The sequence below is a fragment of the Cynocephalus volans genome, chromosome 9, assembly GCF_027409185.1.
Source record: "Cynocephalus volans isolate mCynVol1 chromosome 9, mCynVol1.pri, whole genome shotgun sequence".
Lineage (NCBI taxonomy): Eukaryota > Metazoa > Chordata > Mammalia > Dermoptera > Cynocephalidae > Cynocephalus > Cynocephalus volans.
The window spans coordinates 84,657,491-84,684,112 of NC_084468.1; positions in this window are offsets into that span (position 1 = coordinate 84,657,491).

Consider the following 26,622-nt stretch of genomic DNA (forward strand, 5'->3'; position numbering starts at 1 on the left):
GAAATACCATGAAATCCAGGGAAGATTTATTTTCCTACACCCGTTGACCCAAGAAGAAGGGAGAAATATATTTCAACGGATAGCTTGTAGTATCTACTAGAGGTATCATTTGTAATTATTCTAGAAATACAATTCAATGTTACACATTGGTTATGAGTACATAAATATGATAGTGATGTTTTATCATTCCTCCCTCATTTACTCTAATTCACGGCAATCTGTTTTGCACATTCCCTACCCTCATTACTCTGCATAAACTATTCTTGGTAAGGTCACCAATGGTCTCCTAGTGGGCAAAGCCAATGAGTTTTGAGTCTTCGTTCTACTTAATCTCCTTTTCGCCATTGTCAACATCAATCATTCCCTCTCCTTCCTCTTTATTTCATGCTAGCACTTATCTTCTACCACTCAGGTTGCCACTAAATGAGATTCTCTTCCTTAGTTAGTCCTTCCCCAAAATGATAGCTATCCTCATCTACACATTCCTCCAGAGTTACATTATAGAGACACTAGGATAACTGTTTTTTTAAACTCAGTACAGAAGTGTACTTTCCGGTTTCACTGTTATAATCTAAATCTCTTAATACAAAACAGTTCACACTTAAAACACAGCCTAGTGTAGAGGTTGGTACCAAATAGGCAATACATGCAGCATGAAATCTGATAACTAACCTGCCAATTTCCACTGCTTCTTTTCCATGTACCTTACCTTCCCACTAAGCAGCTCTCCTTCCAAGAACTAATTTAGGATGTTCCAGTTTTCTTTTTTCTGATGTCAACTCTCTCATTTCCTGAACACTATTCATTGGCAAAGAGTACACAATTAAAGAACTAAAAGGCAAATAAATATGTAGCTAAATCCCATTTATAGAGTAGAGAATTTGTTTAATATGACCTCTGTTGGCTTGGTAAACGCATTTTTAATTCTCTGTCTGATTCACTAACTTGCAATTTTGGGGGGATTATTTTTTCCTAATTTAGACATATAAGGTTATTCTCTTTCTTAATGTATTCTAATTCTGGTGAAATGTTAACCTCATCTTGGCTAAGTCCTAAGTCTACCACTTCAAATTTTGACAGAAAATTTTCTTTCATAAATAACTCCAAACCCATCTCAGTAAATATATCTTCCCACAGAAAAACTCTCATATTGACAGTCTTGGGCTGTGAAATCAACTTGTTTCAGCTTTTTCATTTCTCTCTATAAAAACCAAAAGATGTTAAGTTAATTTCCAGTTTCTTCTCACCTCAGCCCCCAATAGCATCAGATGATCTATGCTGAAGAACGTATTTCTTTATAATCAATTATTTTTTTGGTAAATCTGTGTACCAAATGCTTTGTCCTTGGTGCCAGAGTTGAGATGCAGAAGACAGGAAAGAGCATTAAAGAGACAGAAATGTCTCCTTGGAAGTTTAAGCCTAGGTATTTGACTCTAAGATTTAACTTTCTACTTGTCAAAAACACGTGTTTCATTTTTCCTTTGGATAAAAACACTTAACATGTATGTAATGAATTGAACCTGCCTTGCTACATAAAAGTGTTAGGTTTCTTTCTTCTTTGCAATATCTTTAGGGATTACCTGTGATGTGCGTCGTAGGCTATCTGGTTTAATGCTTGTAGTGGATTGAATTATGTACCCGCAAAACATCCTGAAGCTTGAACTGTGTCCCCCAGGAATTATGTATTACAAACTTAGCTCCCACTTTGACTGTTAAGAGGGTGGGAAGTCTTATTATTGTAATTGAAAGATGGAGCCTTGAAGAGGTGATTAGGTTGTAGGACCATGCACTAGTGAATGGATTAAAAATGGTGGTTAGGAGAGTGGTTCTGAGGACTTTAAAAGAAGAGGACAGTCTCTCTCTGCTCTCTCTGCTTCCACCATCTTGCAATGTGAGACCCCTGGGTCACTTTTGCCACCACCAGATGGACTTTGGACTTCCCAGCCTCTGTAAACAATAAATGTTATTTTTCTTTATAAATCACCTAGTTCCAAGTATTTTGTTATAAACAACACAAACAGACTAATACAATGCTCATTCAATAATAAAACTGTTTTCTTTCTTTCCTATACTTTGTGAAGAGGAATTTCTGGATTGGCAGGAGATTTTTTTTTTTTTAATTTCCCCAATAAGAAGAGATTCCTGCAATGTATAGAATACTAAGTTGCATAACTTAGGAGACCCTATACCATTATAATATCTGATGAGTCTATGAGTTCAGAAGACTTATACTAATGTATTGTGCTATACATTTTGGAAGATTGTATTTCTAAGATGGCTACAACAAAATCTCACATTCCTAATGTGAGATTCCTGAAATGTGACTTTGGCACTCTCCAATCAAGAGAGAGAATCTATTCCCCCTCTTTGACTCTAGAATGACCCTAGTGACTATCTGTACAAAGAATATGGCAGAAGTAATGATCTGAGATTTCTAAACGTAGGTATTAAGAAGGTCTGAGAGCTTCCATTTTTCAGTTCTTAGTGGCACCGAATTATCCTATAAGATATCTAGCTACTCTGCAGAATAGGCCACTTGAAGATCAAGAGACCATGAATCTGCATGGAAATACTAAAAAACTCAGCTATTGCAGCCTCCTAACTGGACAGAATCCAAGCCCTCCTATAAGTGAAATGGAGCCACAAGAATGACACTGGTGAGACTCTCAGAAAAAAAAAAAAAAAAAAAAAAAAAATATATATATATATATCCATTTGAGCTCAGCCCAGATTGGCTAAATGTGTATAAATAAACTGGTTATTGCTATTGTTTGAGTCACTAAGTTTAAGTTTTGAAGTGGTTTGTAATTCAGCAATAGCTAACCAAAACATAAATTGATATCTGAAAGTAGGACGTAGCTGCAATAAAAACCTAGGACATATACCGTTGTCTTTGGGACTTGTTAGCAGAATTAGGTTGAAAGTTACTCAAGGAGTCTAACAGTAAAATTGTAAGAGAAGTGAGGAAACTGTTATTGTATGCACCAAGAGAAATTGTAGAAAAAGGGAATACACAAGTTATATACTAGCAGCAAAATCATGACTAGCAATAACATGGAATATCAAAAAGTGAACATATAGATCTGGCTAAGATTTTCATACAAAATGTTGTATGTGCCAATTGTCTTATTTTCACTACCTATAAAAGGTTTTACAGGTCTACTCTAAAACCTTTTGTTAAGATATCAAAAAGATTTAACAGGTACCTTATAGAACCATTTAGTTAGATAAAGGGGCTTCTAAAAATACTAAAGAAACATTTCAGTGACTCACCTAGACAGAAAACTTTAAAGAAAATTGTGCCACAGCACCTTGAATCATAATAGAGAGAGGTTTACATGAAAGAGATTTGAGAGCATGGATTATGTCAAATGGAGTGAATTTATAATTTGATACACAGAAAACCCACAAGGTTTTAAAAGAACTTATACATCCATGGGCTGAGAGATACAGACATGTTAAAATGAAAAGTTGCCTCTTTACTTCCAAATTCCTTCGGGTAGCATGCTGAGAAAGCTTTTCAGGTGTACACAAATGCTTTCCTTCCAGAAAATGAAGACTTACTCGGTGGCCAGCATGAAGAGCAACAAAGAAGCATTTCCAGGGAAGAGAACTGCCCTCATCAAGGAACACACAAAATTTGCCTGGCTAAACTTTCGAATTTCTATGAACTAGTGATTTCTATGTGCCTTCTGCCCTCCTCTCCTCCACTGATATGTGTCTGTTGAGATCATCTCATCTTTGACTCCCCATTATGTGTTGGATAAAGGGAAGCCAAATAAATTGTTTTTCTAGTTTGCAAATTTTTTGATTAAGAAAAGCTATATTTTAGGAGCTGCAAGGGACGTACCAAAGCCCTGAGAGCACCATCCATAAACTGATAGGATTTAAATGATTAGATGATGGACTTCAAGCCAATGCTGTAACATGGTGAGAGTTTGAGGGAGTAGTGAGGCTTTTTTCATGTGGGAGAGATTCAAATATTTATAGCTAGAGATAAGACAGTGGCAGACTACATTTTCAAAGACAGCTGCAATATCTCTCATCCCACAAGGTATTATGCAATGTTTCATTATCATTCTGCCATCATAATAATTACATGTATAGGATGATGCCAAATTAAGAAAATATATGCACCACATATTTACACTGGCATTCTAAATCTTAGATTAAACCATATGCATTGCTGATAAAAGAGGAAAAAGGAGGATGTAAAACAACTAGCATTTCTTTTTTTAATTATTATTTTTATTTTAGACACAAAACAAGTCTTAATACCATTTTAAAAGACTAAGATCATAGGAAATATGTTCTCTGACCACAATAACAGAAAGAAATTCAGAAAATTCACAAATGTATGAAAATTAAACAACACTCTCTTAAATAAACAATGGGTAAAAAGAAATATCATAGGGAAATTAGAGTACTTTGAGATAAAAATCAAAGCTCATCATATCAAAATTTATAGGATGCAGGGCTCATGCAGTGCTTAGAGGAAAATTTATACTTGTAAACACCTATATTAAAAATAAGTAAAATCTCAAATCAGTAATGTAAACTTCTACCTTAAGAAAATAGACAAAAAAAAGAGAAAACTAAACCAAAAGCAAACATAAGTAGGAAACAACAAAGATCACAACAGAAATATATGAAATAGTGAATTAAAAAACATAGAGAAAATCAACAAAACCAAAAGTTGATTCTTTAAAAAGATCAACAAAATTTGCAAACCTTTATCTAGACTGACCGAGAAAAAAAGAGAGAAAGTACTAAAATCGGAAATAAAGAGGGCATTATTACATTATCAGTATGGATTTCAGTGGTGGGAAGATTTTTGTGGTGGGAAGATGTTTCTTTCTCTTGCTCATTTGCATTTTTGTTCTACCAGTGAGTTTTGTTCTTTCTTGTGTATCATGGTAGTGATAATCATTTTTTGGATTCCAGATGCAGGAATTCCTTGAGGAATTCTTGTAGGGCTGGTCAAGTAGTGGTAAACTCCTGAAGTTTTTGTTTGTCTGGAAAGTACACTATTTTCCCCTCATTTCTGAAAGATAGCCTTGCTGGGTATAGTATTCTTGGCTGGCAGTTTTTTGTTTGTTTGTTTGTTTCTTTCTTTCTTTCTTTTAGTATTTTGAATATATCATTCCATTTTCTTCTGGCCTGTATAGTTTCTGTTGAGAAGTCTGCTATTAGTCTGAGGTGCTCCCGTATCGGTGACTTGATGCTTTTATTTTGTTTCTTTTAAGATTCTCTCTTTGTCTTTGAGCTTTGCAGTTTGATTGTAATGTGTCTTGGAGAGGATCTTTTTGGATTGAATCTGTTTAGGGATCTTTGAATCTGTTTAGGGGTCTGAAGGTCTGTGTCTCTCCCTATACCCGGGAAGATTTCCAATATTACCTTGTTGAATAGGTTTTCAATGCCTTTTCTTTTCTCCTCCCCTTCTGAAACACCCATGATTCAAATGTTTGTATGCTTAACATTGTCTACTAGCTATCTTAGATTTTCTTCATTTTTTAAAATTCTTTTTTCCTTTTTTTTTGGGGGGGGGGCTGCCTGAGTTATTTAGAAAAGAGTATCTTCAAGATCAGAAATTCTTTCTTCTGTTTATTCTAGTCTGCTGCTTAAGCTCTCAGTTGTGGTTTTTATTTCATCAAGTGAATCTTTCAGTTCCATCACTTCTGCTACATTCTTTTTAAGGTATTAATCTCTTTGTAAATTTCCTCCTTCATACCCTTGATTTTTTTTCTCATTTCCCTATGTTGTCTAACTGAGTCTTCTTTATTTCAATGAGTTTCCTTAAGATTGTTGCTTGGAATTCCTTTTTGGTCATTTCAAGAGTTTCTTGCTCTATAGTGCCTAGTATTTGAGAATTACTGTATTCTTTCGGTGGTGTCATTTTCTCGGGTTTTCGTATTTCTAATATCTCTACATTGATGTCTGGTCATCTGGTAGAGCAGTTGCTGCTTCTATTATTCTCGAGTGGGCTTTGATGAGAGAGACATCCTCTTCTTTTTCCAGTCTCCTTTGGTGACTCTCCTTATGTCAACATTGTCAAGTGTCTCACGGGTCACCCATATAGTAGCTGTGGGTACTAATGTGGAGTCCGTTGCTTTTGTGGGAACTGTGGCTGTGGCAGGCCACCTGTGCACAAGTAGTGTTTTTGAGGTGCTCCTTGCCTGCTTCTGGGCAGGGGATGCTTCCCTTGGCTCCTGTCTTAGGAACCTGGGCATGCTCTCTTGCCTGTTTCTTGGCAGAGGGGCTGCCCTCAGCTCCTTCCTTAGGACCCCAGGCTTCCTCTCTTGCCTAACAAATGTTTCAGATATAGCTAGCAAATGAAATCGTTTCAGTTAATCTCTATATCACAAATCTTTAGACCTCATACTATTGATGTTTCATTCAGAAAACAATGGAATACTTATAGATATATAAGAATAAACATTTTTTTTTTCCGTTTTTTTTGCATCCGGTAAGGGGATCGCAACCCTTGGCTTGGTGTCATCTGCACCGCACTCAGCCAATGAGCGCACCGGCCATCCCTATACAGGATCCGAACCTGCAGCAGGAGCACTGCTGCACTCCCAGCACCGCACTCTCCCAAGTGAGCCACAGGGTCGGCCCAAGAATAAACATTTTCAAAGTCAAAGAAATTGTGACAGACAATATAATTCTTGTTGAGTTCTTTTTGTTTTGTATATAGAATAATTCTCACTCTGTTTTCATTCTTCTTTTCCTTTACCCTATTATTCCTAGTTGTTTATTCCTATTTCCTTTTTTAAATCACCAAATTTTACTTATGCATTACTATGTTTTATACCTTCTTATGTGCAAGTTTTCCATTATTCTTACTAAGTTAAAATATTGCATAAAATCTGATACACAAACACAAAACATCAGTTTGTAATGCTAAAATTTCAAATTACATATTAAATATGAGAAACAAAATATTAGCCTTAAAACAACTCACAAAGTGTTTTGTCTATTATTCTCCTATGTTGGACAAGCTACTCTTTCTAAGATTTTTTTCTAGTATTGTATTTAGTATTCAAACACCATACAGAAATATCCTGTCTTATTGTTTGGGAGTAATATACTATGCAGTTCAGTTTGAAAATATAACTTAAATCTCAAAAACTACTTAAGTGCAGGTAAACAGTATATTAATTCTCGGTATTTACAATTTTTAAAAGAAACTCAGTATCTCAGCAGTAAAGCAACTAATATTGACAAATATTATAAGTTAAATGTTTGAGAAAGGAATGTTAGAACAGAAAAAACCAAAAAACAAAAAACAAGGGAACTATAAAGTACAAAATTCCAAGTTTCCATTTAATTCTACCTATGAAGTTTGATTTTTAAAAAAACCATATTGATTTTATTAACATCTGTATATATCAATTAGTAGCTATTATCCACACGAGACTAAACATTTGTAGGTTTTTTCCCCTTACATTTAACTATTACAAGAGGAGAGAGAGAATTTTTTGTGCTTTCCATATTTCATGGATACAATATATAAATTCTCAGAAATGATTTGCACACATATGTACATGCATACACGTCAAAAAATCAGAGAAAGAGCAAATGTGTTTTATAAGTTATAGATGACTGATAGTAATAAAGGCAAATTTCTTCAGTAGTATCGTTTTCTGTTTTCATTTTATTACCCAAATATCTTTTTTTTTTGACTGGTAAGGGGATCACAACCCTCGGCATGGTGTTGTCCACACCAGGCTCAGTCAGTGAGTGCACCGGCCATCCCTATATAGGATCCAAACCCGTGGCCTTGGCGCTCCCAGCACCACACTCTCCCGAGTGAGCCACGGGGCCAGCCCTACCCAGATATCTTTTAAAAACCTATTTATATGACCCAAAATGAAGGAAGTGTTTTCAATCAGAATATATTGTAAAGAGAACAGCAAAATAATTTGCAATTTTTCATTTGATCTTAGCAATTATAACTTCTTGCCTAGGTCAATATGGAGTTTTAACAGTTGAACAGAATGTCTTCTGTATCTCTAGGCAGAGAAAACAGAGCTGTCTCAGAAAAAAAAAAAAAATTATTAAACACACACCCCAAGACACATGCTGAACTCAGAATTACACAGCATGCATCTAGTCTCAAAAGATTGTGATTTGCTTTTCAGTCAAATGTTTCCTGCTGCTAGAAAAAAAATGTAAGCTTTGTTTCATGAAAGCTTTAACCTAAGAATTGCTGCACTGCCATGGTTACCAGTGAGACAGACTGCATAAAATAGAAGGTAGCAAGAAAACATCAGGTTTGGAAAATAAAACGAGCTTTCTGTTGGAAAGTCATACACATGCCCCCTATGTTTGTGTAAGCATCTGTACAGGTTATAGCATTCTCTCAGAAGCATCATAACTCTGAAAGAAGTTCCCACAGAGCAATATATGTAGCCCAGCAGTGTATGAAACATTTCGCTTATCTAATAATCTCTTACAAATATACCTTTGCTTATTCTTTGACTTTGCTAAAAGGTGAGACTCACCATGGGGCATTCATTTTGTCTGCCAAATATTTCTTTGGAAGTGTTTGTTTTTCTGCTGTTATGCTTTAGACAGAAGTTCATGATTTCATGAGAGAAGAGAAAGTGATATTCATATTAAAATGCTAAGAAAAATTATTAAGCAATTTTTTATGTTTAACTGAATTTTTTTTTAAAGCAAAAGTTCCTGTGAGCATTTTACATAGGACAAAAGACGCATTATTTAAGATTATAGAGGAAAAAAATAAGTATTATTCAAAATAAAAATGAGGAAATCATTTTGAAATTTCATTTATTTTCATTACTTCTCAAGTTATTAAAGAGAATTAAACAGAAAACAACATAAGCAGGCAGGATATACAATTCTGGCTTGACCTAAGACAAGCTAGAAATTAATTATACAAACTGTTGATAAAGATGTCCTTTACTACATGCCCAATTACAAACATTTCACTACAGTATTTAAGAAAACTAGCAACTTAATGAATTTTAAGTATTTAACATTATTGATTAGGTTACATAAACAAAAAATGTAATGTTATAAATACTCCAGTTAAGTTCTAATATAACAGAAAAAAGGCAATACTTTTCTGTACTATTATAGGTTTTCCAAATTGTTTTTCACGTTTTGAGAAGTCATCTAATAATAGAAATCTTCTAATTAATAGAGAAATGGTGTACTTTATTTATTTAAAATCTTCATTTTAAATAAACATATATTTATGCCAGTTTCTTTCCATTAGCTAGTTAAAGTAATCTGACACAAATATAAATAATTACTTGGGAACTATAATTAAAAGACTGTTTTGCTGAGTTAAAACTTTTAGAAATTTTATCAAGTGAGCAGTAATACTCCAACTCTCCGTGCCTCATTATTTTGCCTTCATTTTGCTACACTATGACAGCTATGGTATTACATGTCTATAAGGAAAATACATGTGATTTCAAAATATTGATAAGGAAAACACAAACTAGCAAGTTATCACTGTAAATTTTTCATTCTTTCCATATTCATCTACATATTCTTCTCATTCTTGTATTTTTTGTTATCCTTAACTTTTCAGTTATTTATTCCATTTATTTTGTTACTTCACGGTAATTTATGCATGCTGAGTGTTAACAGATTTTAAAGGTGACAGCTTTGGAACCAGTTCTTTTGACCATATGCAGGAAGTGGGGCAGGAAGAAGCAGTAATTGACATGTCCTACTAAGTGAACCTTAATGAAAAGTCAAAATTCAGTAGGAACTTTTCTGTTTCCTGAATATGGGAGGATGTGATCAGGTCATATGTTTAGTAAATGAAATTTCAAGAAGGAAGTACTCAACCTAGTCCTTGTGAGTACAGTGTGGGTTAGGCAGACTCTCAAATAATGATGCAGTTTCATTTACAAAGAAAACTATACTGACCATCTTTAAATAGCAGAGAACATATTAATGAGGTATAATGTTGCTTAAGTGGCTGAAGTATTTTTAAAGGTATGTGCCATTTTCACATAAGGCACTAAAAGAATTTTAATAAAAAGTCTATGTTCCTCAATTTTTAATATTATTAAGTTTAAGATTAAGAAAAACCTCCTCATAAAGATCTGCTTTACCATTTGAGAAGACTTTTTTTAGTTCTTGATTATATGTAATATTGCTGAACGTTGCCGTTACTTAATTATGAGGCTTTTATAAATCACAAAACAAGTACATTTATGTTGAAATAAAAGAAAAATGCATAATTATACAGTTTAGGAAAATGTAACTTAGAAATTCTCATAGTAAAAATCTACATCTGGGAAAGTAAAAAGCAGCCCGGAAAAAAAAAATCATAATGATTTTGAAACTGGTAACAAATAGCTGCACATTTTAACTAAAATAAGAAACAAAGAAAGAAAAAAAACACCAATAGCACAGATTGTTGGTTTATTTTTAAATATTGTGTCATCTTAAAAAATGTAACATAATACATAGACTTCTTACAAAGACAAAGGATAGAAACAAGATTGAAAAATCCCCCTCCTTCAATATTTAACAAAATGAAGAAAAATCTTAAAAATAACAATAAAACTCATTAGCAGGACCCAAACTATGAAAGGGATGCAATGGGATGCACAACCTGAAAAAGTAACAGCCAAGGCAAGACAACAGATGATCTCAGTAAAAAATAGCATAACGTCTTGTTCCATCTTACTTCAACCAAGCAATACTTAGGGAACAATGAGTCAAGAAAATCCTGCAAATTCTCATCAACACTTCCTAATTTTGAGTGAAGCTGACTGTGGAAGTGATTCGTCAGCTCTGGGAAAACCAGGATAAATCCAAATAAGTACAAATAACCTACATGATGCAGGGAAACATCAGTGAGAAAGGATCACCGGGATTTTCTATCTTCTGGTGCACTGTACTGAGTTAGGTAAAATAGCAAAAAACTAAGAGAGTGTCATGCATTTAGCTGGGATTGAGTGTGCACTGACATGGTAATGAATGAAACAATATGAAAAAGGGCTCAGGTCACACAACATGGATAACGTTCAGTTGCAGCTGAGGCCTAGACCTTCCACAATTCATTTGTTCATTCTTTTATTCACTCATTTAACCATTCTTTATTGAAAATCTATTATACATCTGGCACTCTCATAGGCACTAAGGAAATAACAATAAACAAATCAGACAAAAATCTCTACTTTAATGAAATTTACACTATAATAATTAGAGAGAGAAATTAAAAACAGAAACCAAATATCTATAGTTTATTAGATTATGATAGAAACTAAAGGACAGAATAAAGACAGAGAAAGCCTAGGGTGAAAGGGGTTCCAATTTTTAACGGGGTAGTCAGGGAAGGCCCGTGGGAGAAAGTGACAAAGTAGCAAAGATTGGAAGGAATTAAGGTTGTGAACTACATTGTTAGGTGGATGTGGAGATTCCAGGCAGCAGAGACAGCTAGTATAAAGGCAGGTACAAGAAACAGCCAGCTAGATAGTGCCACTTACATGCAGTGAGCGTGAGTGAGGTGCAGGTTAGTAGAAGATGAGATAAAAGAGTAAATGGCTGGACCTGGAGGCAGGTATTCTACATAAGCCTTGTATCATTTTAAGTATTTCGACTTTTGACTCTCCCTCGGAGGTTTCAAGATGGCGGCATCTGCGGCGGCTGGCGCGGAGTAGCTGAGGTGGAAAAGGTGGCCACTGGGCCTCAGGCAGCTGGGAAACTTGTGGACCTTCCTCTGGCCATCTCTTAAGGGAGGACTGCTGCTGCTGGCCGGTCGTGGGGGCTCAACGCCACTTTGCCCCCGGCAGGAGAGGCTGCCTCATTTACAGGCAATAGCTTTGAAGTGTGGAGCAGGAAAAGAACTGATTCTTAGCTGCAAAAGCGAGTCTTGAAACAGGGAACACGGCGCCAGGGCTGCTGTGGATGCAGCCAGGATCCCGGAGGCTGGGGCCGCACTGAAGGCGGCCAGCTGCCCTATTCAGGATTCGAGGTTTCAGGCCGGCATTAAAGAAGATTCCTGGGAGCGCCCGAGCGGCGCCGCGACTGAACAGCCCGAGGCGGCAGCGCCGAGAACACGGAAGGCGACAAACCAGAGACAGAGCGAGCACCCGACCTGGCACAGCACTGTGAGTGATCCCTGGCACAGCTCTGTTCGGGGGGTGGATACCCACGCGGCTCCCGCCTGCACCACCAGGCCACTCACTGCCCCGGTGCTGCCTCCATTTTCCCAGGTGCGGGCAGCTCTGCCCTGCTCGGCCATCACTGAGCCCATTTGCTTGGCCTGGCGCGGGGCTTTCCGGACCCTGCGGGCCGGCCTCCTCTCCCACTCCCTCCGCGGTTCTCTGGCGGGGCTGGGGATGTGGGGCATCCCGACCAGTGTTGGGAGGGCTAGGAAGTACGGGCAGGCCGACTGTCACTCCACCACACCCTGGACTCCAGCCCAGTAAACTTCCTGTTACTGGGAGGCAGATACCATCTCTGCGACCACCAGTTTGGAAAAAAGCCTAACGAATTTCTGGTTGGGAATAGTGTGGTAGGAGAGTTCCCAGGTCCGCTTGAACCTGCCGGAGAGCAGGCTGCAGGCGGGCACTAGACTCGGTTTATACCGGGGGGATACAAAGGTGAACAAGACCCGAGAAAGATCTACACAGTGCTACAAAGGCACCCAGAGAGACCGGTCGGCTGTGCCTAGCAGAAACCTGGTAGACTTCCTGGGCGAGGCGGTGCTGAGCAGGGTCTTGAAGGCCCAGCTGATAGACGAGGGGTGCAGAAGACACACCCCAGCCCAGCACAGTGTGCACAGAGGGGGGAGACGTGCGGCCAGGGAGGCGGAGACTCGACAGAAACCACACACCCGGTGGGGTCGCCACTGCACGATCTAACAGCCTGGGCCAGAGCACACGGAACGGGGAGAAGTCCTGTACAGAAAGTGAAAGCTCAACAGAGATCACACACCCTGTGGTACGTGATCCACCAGCCCAGCAGAGTACAAGCTGACCAGAAAGGTGGATCCCCGGAGAAGCCCAAGACCCGAGGCAACCACACACACAAGACACTAGAGGCCAACTGAGCAGTCACGGCGGGAGCCATACCAAATTGGCAACCACAGCAACATCCTAGTTAGTCATTAGTCTTAAACCGGTGGACTGTGAAACCCCCTGCAACAATGAATAAACACCAAAAAAAAAGACACCAGAAATACAAAAAATCAAGAAAGTACACCACCAAAAGTTAATAAATCTCATACTCTAGATCCTATAGAACAAGAAGCCCTTGAAATAACTGACAAGGAATTTCGAGTGATAATTCTAAGGAAACTGAATGAGATACAAGAAAACTCAGCTAGACATCATGATGAAATGAGGAAAAGTATACAGGATCTGAAAGAGGAAATATACAAGGAAATCAATGTCCTGAAAAAAAATGTAGCAGAACTTGCTGAACTGAAGAAGTTATTCAGCGAAATAAAAAACACAACAGAGAGTTTAACCAGCAGGCTTGTCGAAGTTGAAGAGAGAACCTCTGAACTTGAAGATGGGCTGTTTGAAATAACACAAGCAGACAAAAAGAAAGAAAAAAGAATCAAGGACATGGAAGAAAATATGAGAGAGATATCAGACAACCTCAAGCGCTCAAATATCCGAGTCATGGGTATTCCAGAAGGGGAGGAAAATGGAGATTCCATTGAAAACATATTCAACAAAATAGTGGCAGAAAACTTCCCAGGTATAGGAAAAATCACAGATCTTCAGATCCAGGAAGCTCAACGATCTCCAAACGTATTCAACCCAAAAAGGCCTTCTCCAAGACATGTCATAGTCAAATTGGCAAAACTCAGAGACAAAGAGAGAATCTTAAAAGCTGCAAGAGAGAGCGTCAAATCACCTATAAGGGAGCCCCAATCAGGTTAACATCAGACTTTTCATCACAAACCCTAAAAGCTAGAAAGGAAAGGGATGATATTTTCAAAATACTAAAAGACAAAGATTGCCAGCCAAGAATAATCTACCCTGCAAGGCTATCCTTCCAAAATGAGGGGCAAATAGTATATTTCTCAGACAAACAAAAACTGCGGGAGTTCACTACCACAAGACCACCCTTACAAGAAATCCTCAAGGGAGTACTGGGTTTGGTTCCTGAAAAATAACTACCACTGCCATAAAAACCTAAGAAAAATCTAAACCCGCTAGTACAATAAAAATGGCATTCATGAAGAGAAAACAAGCTAACAAAAACACTATCTACAACCTAAGGAACCAACAAACAAAGAAACGAAACAGTAAATCAGAAAGCAAGGAACAAAACACACCTAAGACAACCAAACAACCAATGAAATGCTAGGAATAAATCAACACCTTTCAATAACAACTCTTAATGTTAAAGGCTTAAATTCCCCAATTAAAAGACACAGACTGGCTGACTGGATCAAAAAGCAGGACCCAACTATATGCTGCCTACAAGAGACCCACCTCACCCATAAAGATTCACAAAGACTAAGAGTGAAAGGATGGAAAAAGATTTACCATGCAAACAGAAAAGAAAAACGAGCTGGAGTAGCTATTCTTATATCTGACAAAATAGACTTTAAACTAAAAACCATAAAAAGAGACAATGAGGGACACTACTTAATGATAAAAGGACTGATCCATCAAGAAGACATAACAATCATAAATATGTATGCACCCAATGTTGGAGCAGCCAGATTTATAAAACAAACTCTATTAGACCTAAAGAAGGAAATAGACACTAATACCATAATAGCAGGGGACCTGAACACTCCACTGTCAATATTAGACAGATCATCTAGGCAAAGAATCAGTAGAGAAACACAAGATCTAAACAAGACTCTAGACCAATTGGAATTGGCAGATATGTACAGAACATTCCACCCAACAACCTCAGAATATTCATTCTTCTCATCAGCACATGGATCATTCTCCAGGATAGATCACATATTAGGTCACAAATCAAGTCTCAATAAATTCAAAAAAATTGGAATTATCCCATGTATCTTCTCAGACCACAATGGATTAAAACTAGAACTTAATAACAAACAAAACTCTGGAAACTATACAAACACATGGAAATTAAACAGCATTCTACTTAATGACATATGGGTCCAAGAAGAAATCAAGCAGGAAATCAAAAAGTTTATTGAAACTAATGAAAACAATGATACATCATACCAAAACCTGTGGGATACTGCAAAAGCAGTATTGAGGGGAAAATTTATTGCATTAAATGCTCACTTCAGAAGAATGGAAAGATGGCAAGTGAACAACCTAACACTTCACCTTAAAGAACTAGAAAAACAAGAACAATCCAATCCTAAAGTTAGCAGACGGAAAGAAATCATTAAGATCAGAGCAGAACTGAATGAAATTGAAAACCAAAAAACAATTCAAAAGATCAACGAATCAAAAAGTTGGTTTTTTGAAAAGATAAATAAAATTGACAAACCATTAGCATGGCTAACAAAAAAAAGAAGAGAGAAGACTCAAATAACAAAAATTAGAAATGAAAAAGGCGATATTACAACTGATTCATCTGAAATACAAGGAATCATTCGAGACTACTACAAACAACTATACGCCAACAAATTTGAAAATCTGGAGGAAATGGATAAATTTCTGGACACACACAAGCTCCCAAAACTGAACCGTGAAGACGTAGAAAATTTGAACAGACCAATTACAATAAAGGAGATTGAAGCTGTTATCAGAAGGCTCCCAACAAAGAAAAGCCCAGGACCAGATGGATTCACAGCAGAATTTTACCAAACATTCAAAGAGGAATTGACACCGATTCTTTACAAACTATTCCAAAAGATTGAAACGGACGCAAATCTCCCAAACTCATTCTATGAAGCAAACATCATCCTGATACCAAAACCAGGTAAAGATATAACCAAAAAAGAAAACTACAGGCCGATATCCTTGATGAATATAGATGCAAAAATCCTCACTAAAATACTAGCAAACAGAATACAGCAACACATATGAAAAATTATTCATCACAATCAAGTGGGATTCATCCCAGGGATGCAAGGTTGGTTCAACATACGCAAATCAATAAATGTGATACACCATATTAATAAACTCAAACACAAGGACCATATGATCATCTCTATAGATGCTGAAAAAGCATTTGATAAAGTTCAGCACTCATTCATGACAAAGACCCTCTATAAGTTAGGTATAGAGGGAAAGTATCTCAACATAATTAAAGCCATATATGACAAACCCACTGCCAATATCATCCTGAATGGGGAAAAGCTGAAAGCTTTTCCTTTAAGAACAGGCACTAGACAAGGATGCCCACTCTCACCACTCCTATTCAACATAGTGTTGGAAGTACTAGCCAGAGCAATCAGAGAAGAGAAGGAAATAAAGGGCATCCAGATTGGAAAAGATGAAGTCAAACTGTCCCTGTTTGCAGATGACATGATCCTATATATCGAACAGCCTAAAACCTCTACAAAAAAAACTGTTGGAATTGATAAATGATTTCAGCACAGTAGCAGGATACAAAATCAACACACAAAAATCAGTAGCATTTCTTTTCTCCAATAGTGAACATGCAGAAGGAGAAATCAAGAAAGCCTGCCCATTTACAATAGCCACCAAAAAAATAAAATACTTAGGAATTGAGTTAACCAAGGAGGTGAAAAATCTCTATAAATGAGAACTACAAACCACTGCTGAGAGAAATTAGAGAGGATACAAGAAGATGGAAAGATATTCCATGCTCTTGGATTGGAAGAATCAACATAGTGAAAATGTCCATACTACCCAAAGTGATATACAAATTCAATGCAATCCCCATCAAAATTCCAAAGACATTTTTCTCAGAAATGGAAAAAACTGTTCAGACATTTATATGGAACAATAAAAGACCACGCATAGCCAAAGCAATGCTGAGCAAAAAAAATAAAGCTGGAGGCATAACACTACCTGACTTTAAGCTATACTACAAAGCTATAATAACCAAAACAGTATGGTACTGGCATAAAAACAGACACACTGACCTATGGAATAGAATAGAGAATCCAGAAATCAACCCACACACTTACTGCCATCTGATCTTTGACAAAGGCACCAAGCCTATTCACTGGTGAAGGGACTGCCTCTTCAGCAAGTGGTGTTGGGATAACTGGATATCGATATGCAGCAGAATGAAACTAGATCCATACCTCTCACCGTATACTAAAATCAACTCAAAATGGATTAAGGACTTAAATATACACCCTGAGACAATAAAACTTCTTAAAGAAAACATAGGAGAAACACTTCAGGAAATAGGACTGGGCACAGACTTCATGAATACGACCCCAATAGCACGGGCAACCAAAGGAAAAATAAACAAATGGGATTATATCAAACTAAAAAGCTTCTGCACAGCAAAAGAAACAATTAAAAGAGTTAAAAGACAACCAACAGAGTGGGAGAAAATATTTGCAAAATATACATCTGACAAAGGATTAATATCCAGAATATATAAGGAACTCAAACAACTTTACAAGAAGAAAACAAGCAACCCAATTAAAAAATGGGCAAAAGAGCTAAGTAGGCATTTCTCTAAGGAAGATATACAAATGGCCAACAGACATATGAAAAAATGCTCAACATCACTCAGCATCCGGGAAATGCAAATCAAAACCACACTGAGATACCATCTAACCCCAGTTAGGATAGCTAAAATCCAAAAGACTCTGAACGATAAATGCTGGCGAGGCTGCGGAGAAAAAGGAACTCTCATACATTGTTGGTGGGACTGCAAAATGGTGCAGCCTCTATGGAAAATGGTATGGAGGTTCCTTAAACAATTGCAAATAGATCTACCATACGACCCAGCCATCCCACTGTTGGGAATATACCCAGAGGAATGGAAATCATCAAGTCGAAGGTATACCTGTTCCCCAATGTTCATCGCAGCACTCTTTACAATAGCCAAGAGTTGGAACCAGCCCAAATGCCCATCATCAGATGAGTGGATACGGAAAATGTGGTACATCTACACAATGGAATACTACTCAGCTATAAAAACGAATGAAATACTGCCATTTGCAACAACATGGATGGACCTTGAGAGAATTATATTAAGTGAAACAAGTCAGGCACAGAAAGAGAAATACCACATGTTCTCACTTATTGGAGGGAGCTAAAAATTAATATATAATTTCACACACACACATACACACACACACACACACAAACCAGGGGGGGGGGAAGAAGATCTAACAACCACAATTATTTGAAGTTGATACAACAAGCAAACAGAAAGGACATTGTTCGGGGGGAGGGGGGGAGGGAGAAGGGAGGGAGGTTTTGGTGATGGGGAGCAATAATCAGCTACAATGTATATCGACAAAATAAAAGTAAAAAAAAAAAAAAATAAGTATTTCGACTTTTACACGAAATGAGAAGTGAAGCAGTAGAAAGGAGAGACTTGATCCCTACAGATATGTACAATCAACTATGTTTCAATAAAAAAATAATAATTTTAAAAAATGTGTTTAAGAACTGCTTGTCCGCCACTGGGATGATCTAGAAGTGAAGAAATGTTGATAAAGAAGGGGGATAACTGCTGAAGAGATGCCTTCTAGCGAGGAGTGACCTAAGTTAGTGCACAACTAGAAAGGAGGCCTTAGATAGGTGCAGGAAAAGTTTATGAATACTGTCTAATATGCAAGCTATACAAAGTGTGTAGATCAGAATATTTAACCTTTAGTTATGGCAACATAGAGAAAAACAGTCTTAAAAGGTGGAAAAATGTGTCGACAATAATTCAATCACATACAGTCAGAACAAATACAAGATCTGAACAAAGCTGACCATTAAAAATAAATTAAATAGCATATGTAAACTATGGAAACATACTACAATAGAAAAAAGTGAAAAGAAGGAAAAGGTTGGAGGTGAGAGAGAAGCAAAAGAGAAAAAAAATTGAAACATGCGAAACAAAGAACTTACATGAAACATAATCTAAGCACTAAAAGCCTATTCTCAAGAACATTTTGAGACAGAAGAATTTGATAAGTAAGTAGGAGTCAATAAAATGTATCCTAGAGATAACATGAAAAACAACAAAATGATTTGAAATATATGATTTTACAGTTAAGGAAATTAATCGAGAACCAAAATAGTTAAATTGAATATGTAGATTAGAAATAGAAAGAAATAGACTAAAAAGAATAAAAATCAAATAAACAACTTAAAGGAAAGGTTTGAAGGGATTACAGGAAATTCAGAGAAAACAGAAACATGTTAAAGATTCTCACTGAGAGATGATGATAGATACAAAGCAGATTAAATATATGGAAAACCACTTATTAGAAATCTAATAAATTTTTAAAAATTAAGAAATATAATACAATAACATTTGTATGTGGCATAAGAACCGAATCTAAAGATGTATATTATGTGACACACCAGAAAGAACATTAACAACATTCAGAAATGGCACAAATCCTGGTTAAATTATTGTGTGTCCATGATAAGGAATTCCTCAGGCATACAGGCAGAAAAAAACAAGTCATCTTCAAGGAGAAAAAAATACAAGCTGGTTTCAAATTTTATCAGAGCAACATTCGATGCCAGAATACAGTGAAACACTATCTTCAAATTTCTAAGGGAGAAAAATGTGTGAGTGAAGATTATTATCTCCTAGCAAGTTGCCTTTTGAATATGAGATGAAATGGCAAGCATTCACACATATGAGACAACTTACGAGAGTAACTATGAGTTCTTGGACGGTTAAAAAGTGAACTATTTAATACTGAAATCCAGATAACCAAGAAATCATCAAAAATCAAGAATTTAATTTTTTTATAAAATGAAATATCTATAGTTAGTAAAGCAACGGTGATAAATATTAAATTTATTTAGGAAACTTGGGCAAACAACCTAGAAAAATTTAGGTTACAGGGGAGTCTATTATATAAATCCAGACAAAGAAATACTAGGAACAGAATTAGAAACTGGAATAAATGGTAAAACATATGACTTTAATTTATAGAGTAGAGAGTAATTGCATGAAGATTAAATTGCAACACATAGTTAAGAACATTACTTTAGTTGCTGTTTTTTGCCCACTACACTGTGGGTGGATCGATCTCTCTCTCTCACTCTCTCTCACTCCCCCCCCACCCATGGATTCTCAAAGTCTAGATCCATTAACTCATTGAGTACAGAAAAGTTGTTATATTTTAATTGTATTAATTTGTATTCATTTATAGGTGAAGTAATTATTTATAAATCTTATAAGAAGATACTTTTGATATACTATTTGTTTACCTGGGTGATAGTCCAGTTGTAGTAGGTTATAAATATTTGATTCCTTCCTTTCATTTACCTAGTTTTCTGGATAATTAATTGAATCTCTGTAATGGTATGCTAGAATGGCTCACACAGTTCACAGAACAACTATTAAATTTTCAGAATTTCCACCAGATGGTTTAATTATTGATAGCTTAAAATCAGTCATCGTAGAAGAGAGGAGGAGCTCAGATGTTCTCATCACATAGAAATGATACATTTTTGTGATGATGAATATGCTAACTGCCCTGATTTGGCCATCACACATTGAATACATGTATTGAAATATAACTTGCACCCATAAGTATGCACATTCAATACATTTCAATTAAAAAAATAAATTCCTTTAAAAAAGGAAATATTTAAACCACGGAAATAGTTAGATGTATGAACAAAACTTATAGGTAATATATTTAAAAATAATTTGATTTCTTTCAATGAGGAGACTTCATATATTTAAATAATGCTTACTTTTATAAAGAGTACTCTTTTTAAAATAATTAGAATAGCAGGAAATATATATATATATATATTTCAAAATGTACCACTTAATCATAACTGCTGCCAATATTTGTGTTTACTTCCTTATAAGCTTTTAGTCTGTATGTTTTTAAAAGTTAAAGTGAAATTTACAATTCTGTTTTTCATACTTTATATTACAACATAAATATCTCCCTATGTTTTCCAATAAGCAACATTTTAATAAGCTAATCCACTATATGGAAATAACAATGTGTACAATTGTCTTGAGTTTGTAGAATATTTAAATATTTTCAAAATATTTATAATTATACATTTTTCCCTTATTTTCTGGTTATTTCCTTACAACGTATCCTAGAATTTGGATTATGTAGGAAAACTATATTAACTTCTTTAAGATTCTTATTACATATAACTAAAATTGTCTATAGTTTACATTATATTCAACCAATTCTAGTTTTGACATCAAAATTATACTTCTACATTTAAATAAGTTTTACAGAAATTGTGAGTGGGGGAGAATGTGGGGAAAAAAGAACAGCATCGGAAAATGAGAAAAATTTAAATAGTACCCATAGGAAACAATAAGAGAAAAATAACATCTCTCATAGTTTTTAAATTCTAAGCTATGTTTCATATAACCAATTATTATATTCCATAGGAAAAAAAAACTTGTGTTAAACTTTCTACTCTCTAAAATCTTAATGTCTGAATGTTCTATTTTATCTGCTGATATTTGAAAAATAGAAAACAACCAAAATCACAGACCATACAAATTAGTAATGAGAAGTGCTTATATGAAATTTTTATGGAATTGTTGAGATGCACACAAAGCAATGGAATCATCTTATTGAAGGGATACCTGCACTCCCATGTTCATTGCAGCTCTATTTACAATAGCGCAAAGATATGTCACCAACCCAAATGTCCATAGATGGATGACTGGAAAAGAAAATGTGGCATAATTACACAATGGAATACTATGCCATTAAAAAGAATGAAATTCTACCATTCGCAGCAACATGGTTGAGCTTGGAGAAAACTATGTAAGGTGAAATAAGCCAGGATCAGAAACAGAAATGCTGCATATCCTCACTCATAAGTGGGAGCTAAGGAAGGAAACAAGGAAGGGAGGAAGAAGGAAAAAAAGAACCATCACAATAATACATTGAATTCTGAAAAGGAGAGAACAGAACTATGGTTACTAGAGGTGGGAAAGGGGGAGGGGAAGGGAGTTAGGGAAAAATTGGGTAATGGACACAAAGAATAATTATGCTTTGTAATGATGAACATGCAAATACTGATTTGATCATCACATAGACAAATACTGATAGTCAACCTTGTACCCCATAAATATGTATAATCAATTATGTTTCAATTTTTTAAGAAGCAAAAAGAAATGTAAGCTTAACATTTTAGTCAAAGAGAAATCCTTTCGCTTTACTAATAGTTAGAATTCCAAAAGAAAAACCTACTATGTTCCCAAAACTATTAAATGACAACAGTGATGTAATGTAATATGTTTTGCAATTTAAAATTCTGGAAAGAACGTTTTGTTATCACCAAAACAGACATGGCAAGCTCCATATTCATAGGAATTAGGCTTTCCCAAAGTATAAGAGCTAAAAAGCAGAAGTCAGAAGTCTGGAGCTCAAGCACAAAAGGGCGGTCACAAATGGTTGTCTAATCCAGAGGAATTTTTTCATTTGGATAATCTGAGTAGGATCTTTACTTTAAAAGTAGCTAATAAGACCACACTCAAGTACCAATACAGCCAGAGGTCAAAACATTTACTCAAGATGAGCCCAACGACATGCAAAAGACCTAAAGCTTTCATTTTTTTCTTTTGGTTTTTCACACTTTGGAAAAACTGCAAATATTTTAAATGACTCAAATTTCTCCAAGCAGCATTCTTGACATTTTTATAATGATAACCCCCAGATGTTCTTGATCATCATCTCACCTACAATGAATAACACCAGAAATATGTAATCTTCAAGAAACATAGTTCAGCTAACCCAGAAGATGAATATAGAATTTGATAACCCTTGACTGAAGATTTCTGGGGATATTGGTTATTAAAAGGATACTTTGAGGAAAAAATGAAAAATCACAACAAAAAAGTATAGAGAAATTCAGGTAAAAAGGGGTGTAGAGTGAGAAAGGCATATTAGTTACATGCTGGAGAATGCAAAGGTATTGAGTTCTCAATGGTGGTGTTTTGACTTCTGTGCTTTAAAATTGTGCACTGATACTGTCCTGATGAGGTATCTATGGTGGATATCTAATTTCAACACCTAGTGTGTAACAATTGCACAAATTTTGAATAATTCATTTTACATTTCTTATTCCTCTTCTCAAAATGTAAAATTAACATAATTACAGATCTGTACTACTGTATTGTGTAACTCCATGGGCATACATTATTCTAAATGGTGCCCCTGTAGTTGTGCAATGGATATTTATTTATTAGTGGATTTATTAATTGATTATTAATTAATCAATTTATTATTTATTATATTTAGTTGTTCAATTGATATTTATATTTATTTTGAACGAGTTTTTGTATAAAATTGACTGGCTATGATTTTTATGGATATATTCTCCTTTCTATCATTATTAGCAATAATACTTTTTTAAAGGCAATATGTTCAGTGCAGCAAATAAAATCTTTTTTAGCACCTGGTATGTATATGTTCTCCTGTATAGAGTATTAATATATTCAATGTACTTTAACCCCTAGCATGTTCCATACAATCAAGATATAAAAATGAATGATACCCTCAGTCCTTTAGAAGCATCTTAACTTGAGGCTATTAAACTTCAAATCCCATAACTCGTTTGCCTTATTCTGATTATATGCTCAGCAAACCATCTTTCAATTATGATGTAGTTTCTCACATGGTACCTACAGGGAAAATGTGCTTACTAAAAGAATGAAGTGTTTGGTCCCCTTAACAGTTGTATTTCTCACTGTAAATTTACAAACTAGCACCTTGATTATAATTAGACTTCCCCTGTAGCTTGCCTTATTTGGTATTTTTAGCAATTATTGTTCTTATTATAAACTGACATTTGGGTTTTATACAGCAGTCATCTAAGCTTGGTTAACATGAGTCTGCCCACAAATTTTACCTGCAATTGGTGTACTAGAAAATAAATTTTCAGAAAACAGCTGAAACTCAGGACCTGGGTGACAGTAAATTTACTAACATAGTGCCATATTATAAAACCTCTTGGGAGTAACCCACCTATGCTCCCCTAGATAACCCCGCCCTTCCTTTAGATTAGTTAAATCAATTACATATTTGACAGTATGTTTAACAAGTCAAAATATTAGGTTAAATGTTAGGGTTTTGAGCCAATTGTAATTTATGCATACAAAAGTATAGTTCTAAACAATTCAAATTATTTCCTCTTAAAATTTGTAGTATTTCTTCTGAATAACTATATACTAAAGTCATGTTTAGCCCTTTGCCTCTTCTCACCCTACCATTTATAAATCTTAGACCTATATAAACCTGAAATCATAAAACCCTTAGAAAAAGACATAGGGGAAAAGCTCCTTTGCATTGGTTTCAGCAATGGTTTCTTGAATTTGACACCAAAAATACAGCAGTAGCAAAAATAAACAAGTGGGACTATATCAACCTAAAATGTTTCTGTACAGAAAAGGAAACAATAAACAAAAAAACAAAAATTTTAAAGACCTACAGAATGAAAGAATATTGTTGTAAACCATATATCCAACAAGGGGTTAACATTCAAACTACCTAAGAAACTCAATAGCAAATAAAAACAAAAACAAAAAAACCCCACAAGTAACCCAATTAAAAAATAGGCAAAGGACCTGATAGACATTTTTCCAAAGAAGACATACAAATGGCCAACAGGTATATGAAAAGATGCTCATCATCACTAACTATGATGGCTAATTTCTGATGTCAACTTGACTTGATTAAGGGATACCCAGATAGCTGGTAAAAAATTCTTTCTGGCTATGCTTCTGAGGATGTTTCGAGAAGATACTGGCACTTGAAACAGTGGACTGAGTAAGGAAGATTCACCCTTATCCAGTGTAGGAGGGCACCATACAATTGGTTGAGATCTGGGATAGAATAAAAAGGTAGAGGAAAGGCAAAATTCTCACTTCTGGAGCTGGAACACCCTTCTTCTCCTGCCCTGGGACATCATAATTCTAGGTCCTCTGACCTTTGGACTTCAGGACTTGCACCACCACTCCCCAGTTTCTCAAGCCTTCATCCTTGGACTGAAAGTTACACCATCAGCTTTCCTGGTTCCAAGGTCTAGGGACTTGGACTGAGTCACACTACAAGCTTACCTGTTTGCCCAGCTTGCAGATGGGCTATAATGGATCTTCCTAGCCTTCATAATCACATGTCAATTCCCATAAATTTCCTATCTATCTTTCTATCTATCCTATTGATTCTGACTCTCTAGAGAACCCTGACTAATACACTAATCATCAGGGAAATTCAAATCAAAACCACGATGAGATATTACCTCATACCTATTAGAAAGACAATTATCAAAACGTTAAAAGATAAGTGTTGATTAGGATGTGAATAAAAAAGGAACCCTTGAATACTGTTGGTGGGAATGTAAATTGGTATAGCAGTGATAGAAAGCGTTATGAAAATTTCTCAAAAAATTAAACATAGAATTACCATATGATCCAGCAATCCCACTTCTGAGTATATATCCAAATGAAATAAAATCATTATCTCAGAGATATTTGCAATCCCATGTTCATTGCAGCATTAATTCGCAATAGCCAAGATATTAAAACAACCTAACTGTCTGCCAACATATGAATGAAGAAGACATGGGATATATATATATACCTTCTGGCAGAGTTACTGGCAATGCTCAAGATGGTGGGTCCCTATATTCTGGTCCCTGAAAAATTGCAAGGAGAAGAGGCCCCCTGCTAATCCGTTGTAGACATTTAAAAAGTACAAGATATAAATTGGGGGGGGTTGTTTTTTGTTTGTTTGTTTTTTTAAAAATTAAGATTGAATTAGTTTTTAATGAACATTTTAGGAGTTTCAGTAAAGTGACCATTTGTGCACATTTTGATGTGTATTTATTTTTTACTGTTATTTTATTTTATTTTATTTATTTATTTATTTTCTTAATTTTATCTTGTCGATATACAATGTGGTTGATTATTGTGGCCCATTACCAAAACCCCTTTCCCTCCTCCCTCTCCCCCCTCCCACCCAACAATGTCCTTTCCATTTGCTTGTCCTATCAACTTCAAAGAATTGTAGTTGTTATGTCTTGTTCCCCCCGCCCCCCGGATTTTGTGTGTGTGTGTGTGTGAATTTATTTATTTATTTTTACCTCCCACCAATAAGTGAGAACATGTGGTATTTCTCTTTCTGTGCCTGACTTGTTTCACTTAATATAATTCTCTCAAGGTCCATCCATGTTGTTGCAAATGGCAGTATTTCATTTATTTTTATAGCTGAGTAGTATTCCATTGTGTAGATATAGCACAAGCCAAAGAAACATGGGAATTATTTGTTAACACAGCCTTTCTTGACATGCACATTTCAGATTATGTTAAAAAAAATTTATATAAATGCTGTTTACATGAAGTGCCTTTTAAGGATAAATAAGGAAGAATGAAACTAAATAGGTTAAAAAATACAAAAGAAAAAGAAATGTCAATATTATTATCAGTCAAAATTCAAGGTATCAGTCATTACATTGAAAAGTTATATTCCTTTTTAATGAAAGATTCAATCAATAAATATAATATAAAATACATTAAACTGTATGATTCAAATAATTGGAGATTTCCTATTATCTCCTAAAA